The sequence below is a fragment of the Anopheles merus genome, chromosome 2L, assembly GCF_017562075.2.
Source record: "Anopheles merus strain MAF chromosome 2L, AmerM5.1, whole genome shotgun sequence".
In the NCBI taxonomy this organism is placed as follows: domain Eukaryota; kingdom Metazoa; phylum Arthropoda; class Insecta; order Diptera; family Culicidae; genus Anopheles; species Anopheles merus.
In genome coordinates this window covers 43,595,464-43,603,991 of record NC_054083.1, presented here as the reverse complement: position 1 = coordinate 43,603,991, position 8,528 = coordinate 43,595,464, and the positions used below count along the sequence as shown (strand labels likewise).

The window sequence follows — 8,528 nt, the reverse complement described above, 5'->3', positions numbered from 1 at the left end:
TGAGACGTTTTGTGAAAGAGAAGAACCGTGAGGCTTATATAGCAACGTGTGCGGATCAGTGAGGCTTTCGTAGCAATCCGTGCGAATCAGTGAGGCTGGTGAAGCAATTAGTGAGGCTTTATTTTTAGCAACCAGTGAGAATCCGTGAGTGATAGCGAGGCTTTGCGAAGCACACCGAGTGAAGAAAAAAAAGCGAGGCTTTACAGCATTCTGCGTGTGAAAATTCTGTGTGAATTTTACGAGTCAACTAGTGTGACATTTTGTGCGTGAGTGCGGGAAGTCGCGAATTGTGTGGTAGTGTGTGTCGACTTTGTGAGAGAAAGTACCGAGAGAGAGAGAGAGATAGAATGGCAACGGTCAAGGAGCTTTGTGAAGATTTCACGAAGATTGGGTTGATGCGCGAGTGTGAGAGGCTTGGCCTAGAAACCACTGGAGGAAAAGTGGAAATCGCGAATCGAATTGTTAAGTTCCGAACGACGGTTGCGTCAAGGGACAACGCCGGTCCGTCCGGGAGCGGACACAGAGCAGAACCAGCTAACGCCATAGACAACGTCGAAAACTACGCGGGTAACCAACCATACGCGAGCTGCGATGATGATTCCGAGGAAGAAGTGGATCTGGATCTTCCGGAAGAAGAACAAGGTGATAGCTTTGTTGCCGAGGATGACGATGAAACAGAAGAAGACCCTTTTCAAACTGCTGTGCGAATCTCGACGCCTAAACGACCGCAAAGCGTTTACGCATTTCGAGATGTGGAAGATAGCATTGAGACGTTTGGAGCAGAGGATGGGCACGATGTGCGTATTTGGCTGGCACACCTCGATTCCGTTTCAAAGTCAGCAGGATGGAATGACGAACAAAAGCTAATCATGTTACGTAAAAAGATGACGGGAATCGCAAGAAAGTTCGTGTCGTCTTTGCGTAATGTGCAAACTTATGCGAGATTGAAAAAAGAGCTGATCGCGGAATTTGCTCCATTTGTGAGGTCGAGTGATGTGCATCGGATTCTCACGAATCGGAAGAAGGAAACGGCCGAGACGATGCGAGAGTACGTTTACGAAATGCAACGAATTGCTGCCCAAATCGATTTGGACGAACCAAGCTTATGTGAGTACATCGTAAACGGTGTGACCGACGATGATTTTTTCAAATCATTGCTGTACGAGGCGCAAACAATTCGAGTGTTAAAAGAAAAGTTGCTCAACTTTGAAAAAATCCGCATGGCTCGAAAGAAGAAAACGACCGATAAAGAAGAAAACAAACGAGTTTTGTCATCCAGTAGCCGCGTCGACAAACGGGCGGAGCAGCGATGCTACAATTGCGGAAACAAAGGACATCAAGCTCGCGCGTGCGCGCAGACACAGGGTGGTCCGAAATGTTTCTCGTGTCGTGAATACGGTCATAAGGCGAGCGAGTGTGCGCGGAACAAAAGCGTCGTTCCTGCGAAAATCAACGTGACGGAAGAATCGGTGGGAATGGTTGATGTCGTGTTGAACAAAACATCGGTCAAGGCATTGTTTGACAGTGGAAGCAACCAAAACTTGGTGACAATAGGTTGTTACAAAAGAATCGAGGGATCACCGCTGATCGATACTTCGATGTGGTTCCAGGGCTTTGGTGGCATGAGAACAAAGGCGATCGGCATGTTCACGGTGGACGTTACGGTGGATGATAACGTTTGTAGTGATGTGCGATTTTTTGTGGTGCCAAATGAAAGCATGCCTTACGATGCAGTATTGGGCAGAGATTCCTTGAACTATTTTGAAGTTACGATGACAACGGCGGGCGTCAAAGTCAGGCCATATGGTTCAACGGACGAAATGTTTTCTATTGTGTGTGACAATGAAGACAATTTGGATGTTTCTCCTCGATTTTCGGAAAGAGTAAAGGCGGTTATTTCGGGGTACAAACCTGCGGGAAACGTGAATAGTCGTGTTGAGACGAAAATTATTTTGCATGACGAGACGCCTGTGCGTTCGTCGCCAAGGCGTTTTGCTCCGGGTGAAAAGGCGGTGCTGGAGAAAACAATCGACGAGTGGTTAGCCGCGGGAATAATTCGAGAAAGTGAGAGTGATTTTGCGAGTCCGGTAACGTTAGCGAGAAAAAAGGACGGTTCCTTACGCGTTTGTGTTGATTATCGCGAACTTAATCGAAAAATGGTTAAGGATTGTTTTCGTTTTTTCAAAAAATTCGTTTTTTCATGTTCCTGTGGAAAAGTCGAGCCAGCGGTACACAGGCTTTGTTACCCACACAGGCCAGTACGAGTTTCTTAGAACGCCTTTCGGGTTGGTCAATAGTCCAGTGAGTTTCAGCCGGTTTGTAGCGGATGTGTTTCGGGAATTCATCAAGAGTGAGCGTGTGTTGGTGTATGTGGATGATTTAATAATTCCTTCATTAGATGAGGAAAGTAATTTTCAAACGTTGAAGGAATTGTTAAATGTCGCGAGTGAGAACGGTGTGCAGTTCAATTGGAAAAAATCGCAATTTTTAAAGGACGAAGTGGAGTATCTCGGGTATATGATTCGCGGCGGGTGTTATCGCATAGCGCCGAGTAAGTTGCGATCGGTTCAGCTTTTTCCGGAACCGAAAAATGTGAAGCAGCTGCAAAGATTTTTGGGACTTACGAGTTACTTCCGAAAATTTATTGCTGGTTACGCGACAATTTCGAAGCCTTTGACAAGTTTGCTTCAGAAAGGTGTTGAGTTTGTGTTTGGTGAAGAGCAGCGTTCGAGTTTTGATGAGTTGAAACGGTGTTTGGTGACCGATCCGGTGTTACAAATCTACGACGAAAGTGCCGAAACCGAGCTTCATACGGACGCGTCGAAGTACGGCTATGGTGCTGCGCTTATGCAGAAGAGCGACGACGACAAGTTTCATCCTGTTGCCTTCATGAGTCAACAAACATCAAACGCGGAGAAGAATTATAGTGCGTATCATTTGGAAGTGCTAGCGGTGGTTCGCGCTGTTGAGAAGTTTCGTGTGTATCTCTTAGGCATCAAGTTTAAGATCGTTACAGATTGTGCAGCGTTTGGGCATACTTTAAAATCGAAAGAACTGTCGGCTAGAATCGCAAGATGGGCTTTGATGCTCGAAGAGTATGAATATGAAGTGGTGCATAGGCCAGGTTCATCGATGAAGCATGTGGATGCGTTGAGCAGGGCACCGGTGATGATTGTGAAAAGCGATCCTATGATAGAAGCGATCAGAAAAATGCAACAAAGTGACGAGCGTGCGAAGGCAATTATTGAATTGTTGAAAACACAACCTTTTGAAGATTTTGTCGTGTGTGATGGGCTGCTGATGAAAGTAGTGAAAGGTAGGGAAGTGATTGTGGTACCATCGGAAATGCAAAGCGATTTGATACGTAGGATACACGAAAAGGGTCATTTAGGAGCTCGTAAGATAGAGGGTATTATCGAACAGGAGTTTTACATTCCAAACGCGATTGAGAAAATAAAACAAACGATTGAGTGTTGTGTGAAATGTATCCTCGCAGAGCGTAAAAGGGGAAAAGTTGACGGTTTATTATACCCAATCGCGAAAGGTGACGTTCCGTTAGACACGTATCACGTAGACCATTTGGGTCCAATGGACATTACAGAGAAAAGGTATAAATATTTGTTTGTGATAGTTGATGCGTTTAGTAAGTACACTTGGATATATCCTACTAAAACGACGAATTCATTTGAAGTAATTCAGCGATTAACGACACAGAGCGAGGCATTTGGTAATCCAAGGCGTATTATAAGCGATAAAGGGGCTGCGTTTACGTCAAACGATTTTAAGCGGTATTGTGAGGATCAGGATATCGAGCGTGTGGAAGTTACAACAGGTGTTCCGCGCGGGAACGGGCAGGTAGAGAGGGTAAATCAAGTGATTATTGCTATGTTGCGAAAGATGAGTGTAAACGATCCCGCGAAGTGGTATAAGCACGTTGCCAATATTCAGCGGTGGATTAATTCTAGCCCACATCAAAGCATCGGTGTTACCCCTTTTGAAGCGATGTTTGGGGTACCGATGAGACACGAAGGAGATTTACGACTAGGTGAGCTGATGGAAGAAATTCGAGTGGCTCAACATCACGATCAACGAGAGCAGACGCGAGCTGGTGCCAGGGTTTCTATCGAGAAAGCCCAAGAAGAACAACGGAGATCGTACGACTTACGAGCGCGGTCGGCTACAACTTATCGCGAAGGCGACCTGGTGGTGATTAAGCGGACGCAGTTCGGGCCTGGAAGGAAGTACGCGGCTGAGTACCTTGGGCCATATAAAGTAACCAGTGTTCGCCCTCATGATCGCTATGACGTGGAAAAGATCAATGGCGAAGGGCCAAAAGTGACGTCGACGGCTTCGTCACATATGAAACCCTATCGGTTTTAATGCGGTGGGGATCCTTCGGGGCGAAAGGATCGGTCGAGGAAAGGCCGTGTGAAGTAGGGAAAAGAGATAGCGATATCGTGGCGAGCGCTGAGTGAGCGAAGGAGGGAATTTAAGCGGCGCGCGCTGCTGGGTCGGGGGTCAGTTGAACGCGAAATGTCGAAGGTGAAGGACGTGCGAATTGGAGAAAAATAAAGTGAACTGAACGAAAGCCATCCATCTTCTTCTTTTGGTGTTAAACTGATTCTTACATTGATTATACGCAAAGTTTTGAGTCGAATAAAGTTAATTGATCCCTATTTTCAACACATTTTCCTGCTTCTATTTTACCTTATTATTACTTCACACACTGTACATGCTTTTCTACAACTTCCCACGAGCGCGGTGCTAGTGCGATTCTTTACGCATCTACACGCTACCACTTTCGTACTGCTACTTCGCTGCGTTTGGTTCGCTCTACATTAGTAAACAAAATTGGAGTGCGTTTGAAGATTATAAAAAAAATGAACGGAATGAATATTTACGGTTCGACAGCGGTCACCGCAATGCCAGCGGGTTCGGGGTGGCTGGTGGCTTTGACGCAAAACAATCTGTGCGAAAACGTGGTTAAGCCTGCGGGTGATGCCGCCTTGCATTCCTTCAGCCTTCAGCGTGGAGCGATACAAAACCACAACGCGTACGATGCGGTTTAGGTGTGTGCTTCTGTGGGTACGCAGGCATGTATATTTTCCTTTCATCCCCCGTACTATTCAACCGACGCTTCCATGCGGAAGTGGTGCAGCACCCGCGCCTATTGTCCTTTTCGCCATGTCGTCCTATTGTTTTCGCTCTTTCTAATCCATTTCGAGAGCGGTGTCTTTAATGGGAGGGAAAAATACACACACACGCAAGTACTCCAAAGTCCTCGGGAGCGTTTTGGTGAGGGGGGGGGAACACCTATAAGTATTCTTTGCTGCGGTACTCGACACGCCAAAACTTAGGCCTTATTCCACGGAGACTTTTTTCTTACATTTCGAACGCGCATAATCTTATCAGCGTAAGTAAGCGTAACAAGAACAATTCCCCACAACCAGCCCACCAGCAAGGCAGCCCAAACAAAACCAAACAAAAAAACTCCTTTTCATTTCGAATTTAGACGCTTCATTTTGGGAAGAAACGATTGCAATCAACCTTTTTTTTCGCAGGCTGTATAGACTGTCTTGTTAAGCGGAGAGAACCGCTTTGGGTGCTCACACGGACACAAAAAACGTCCCCAAAAATCCTTCTAACTTACTTTAGGAAAAAGAAAAAAACCCACTGCTTGTGCTATTTCCAAGGAGTACCATTGGGGGGGATGTGATACTTTGTACCTCGTACTTTATTGCTGCTGCCGCTCAATTTGCTGCTCCCCATACTGTAGCGAATGAATAAACCAACTAAATTTGAAAATCGAATCAAAACCATACGCACACCTTCCACGCATGTGCGTGTGTGTCTTAGACAGCGAGACCATTTTTACCAACGAATATGCGAATAATCATAGCGACAGCAAATGACGACAATCGACGACTCCCTGTGCTTCTCCGTCGTGGACTCATCCCAGGCACAGCGAAACGGCACAAGCGGCGTTTTGTCGTGCGGATTAGTCGTACACTGCTGGACTGATCCCCGTCCAACGCTCTCGGGCGAGGCTTTGCGCTCTTGGGTGGATTGAGAAATCGTTGCATAAAACGAAGCACATCCTTTCCACCCCAAACCCATCGCTCCCAGCCTCGGTTGTCTTGCTCTGCCAAAAAAAAAAAAAAAAAACCCCAATATGTCCCTCCTCTACGAGGTCCTACGGCGAGATGGACGAGATTTTTGGGAGCAAATTCCCGGCAAACTGAGCCGCCGACCGGATGTGTGCGGCAAAACGGATTCTCACCAAACGGGGCCGCAGAATTGTTCTGTTGACACTTCCACGTCCTTTGCCACCTGCACCAGCACCTCCTCCAATCCTGCTCCAACCTTTGCCAGGGCACAAGAAACTCTGAAGACGAATATCATTGTCCTCGGGGGGATGTTTAGGCCGGGTGCGGGAATGACGGCAAAGCGTGTGGAGGAACTGTCATCGTGCGCAGAAAACTGTCGATGATGGGGTGCAAAGACACACACACACACGCGCGCGGGTCGGATGGGTCGTGCCATCAGCAAGAAGGGAAATTTATTCCATACAATAAAGATCCAACTTCCGGCATTGTTCCGGCATTGTTCCTGATTTCCTTTCGCAGTCGCCACCGACAAAGAGTGATTCGATTCGGCTGCTGCTGCTGATGCTGCTGGAGGTGCTGCTGGTTGTACCACACCACTTCTGTGCCCCTCTCTTCAATCCTCTTCCCTTTACTTGCTTTTCGGGTGCTTTTTTGTTTTGTGCAAGCCGCACAGAGCAAAGGGAAACGGCATCAGTATAATCGCCAACGGGCCACACCGAGGAGGAGGAGGAGGAGGATGCGGCAGCACCAAATCGCATATGCAGTGTGTATCTGTGCTTGTGGGTGTGTGTGTGAGTTCCTTTTTTCTTTTTTTGTTTCTCGGAAGTAAAGCTTTTATTCATTGACGCTTCTGATGCTGCTGGTAGTAAGGAAATTGTCCTCGCCTTTTTTATGATTATCCGCCATCACCACGCCATCGCGCTAGGTGGTTGGGCGGGCGAGCTGCTGGCGGCGGGTCAGCTGAGAAAATTTTCATTAAATTCTTCTGCCATTTTGCACTCCGTCTAACCGACCCCGCTTGGCGAGTTTCGCGACCGGGACGGTTCGGTATCAGTTTCTTGGGTGGAGAGCAACTTTCCACCCCTCCGTAAAGGGAAAGGGTTTTGCATTCCACCATGACGGAACCATTGCTGGCCCATCTGTCCGGCTCGCGGAACGGAAATTACGGCCAGCGCAGGATGGCCACACACACACACACACACACATACACCCAGGATGGATCAAAAGCGAGCCAAAGTCAAGCCCGGGGAAGACGAGGGTTTTCTCATGGCCCTTTGGCTTTGCCAAGTTCCCAAGTCACCAGAGGGTGGGAGGGTGGCCGTTTTGGCGTACGTTCTCGTCATCTTCAGCTCTTTAGCGGAGAGGGGGGGTGGGCTGGGAAGGAAGAGATTGGATGGAATTGTTAGATCTCTAAATTAGAATTAAGCGGATCTACGTGCCGGGAAATTCAAACGAAATTTCCGGCGACCAACGGCTTCGACCAGCCTACAAGCAGTGTGGATTCCCCAGCAGTGTGGAGTCGCCCAAGACAGAGAGAGAGAGAGGGAGAAACACGCTATCGCGCACTGTAGAATTGATGGCATTTTTGAAAGGCGCTCTTGGAATGGTTCGGGCGCTTCTAATAAGCTGCTGGTTTGGTCTCAGAGTACACCAAGAAGTTACCGCTTTACCAGCAGCATCTAGGGGGAATTTGCAAACGGTTTCACAGAGCAAATGTGGAACGTTTTGCGTAGGTTTTGTGTGCTTGAAAGTGAGGCCACCTTCGTCGCAGGATGTCATCTGCATCTATATGATTCACGGTTCAAGACCGGTGAAGGATGTCCCTTGATGTGATGTTCTGATAATTTTAGCCACTTTATATGGCTCCGCTTTCCAGCACACACACCTCTCTTCCGCACGAAAAGACACGCTCGTCGAACGGGACACAGAGGCGTTAAGAAGATGCCTCATTATCACTGTCGCTTGGCTTTTTTCTCCCTCTCTCTGTTTGTTCAATCAGCAGATTCACCACAAACTCCCACAGTAGTAGTTCACCGCAGCAGCCCTGAGGAATCCAACCTTTGGCGAAGAAATGCCCTGCCTAACCTACCGAGAACTACTTTCCAAGCGCTTTTTCCCTTATCAAGCCAGCCCTATCGGGTTAGGCCCGCTGAAAGCCACCTGCAACGGTGCCCCCACCAGCGTACTACCTCCTTCGTGGAGGAAAGAAGGATGGACAAACGGGGCATAAAGGTTGCGCATAAAGTTTTGCATAAAATATGATAAAAATGAGATTAGCGCCGGACGAGGGTAGAAAATATAATTTTCAAAACTTTATCTTAATAATTCGATGGGGGCAGCGGGCGAGGTTAGGAGCGTGAACAGAGCGTGCTATTTGCTCTGCAACTTTCTCCCGTATGCCGTTTTCCCGAGTGCCTTTCT

The 8,528-nt window shown here is 47.7% G+C and overlaps 1 protein-coding gene across 31 annotated transcripts in view; it reads right to left on the bottom strand.

Moving 5' to 3' along the window:
* LOC121592004 (protein alan shepard) overlaps positions 1-8,528 on the bottom strand; it is a 204,518-nt gene that overhangs the window by 29,044 nt on the left and 166,946 nt on the right. The gene's annotated exons all lie outside the window — the stretch shown is intronic.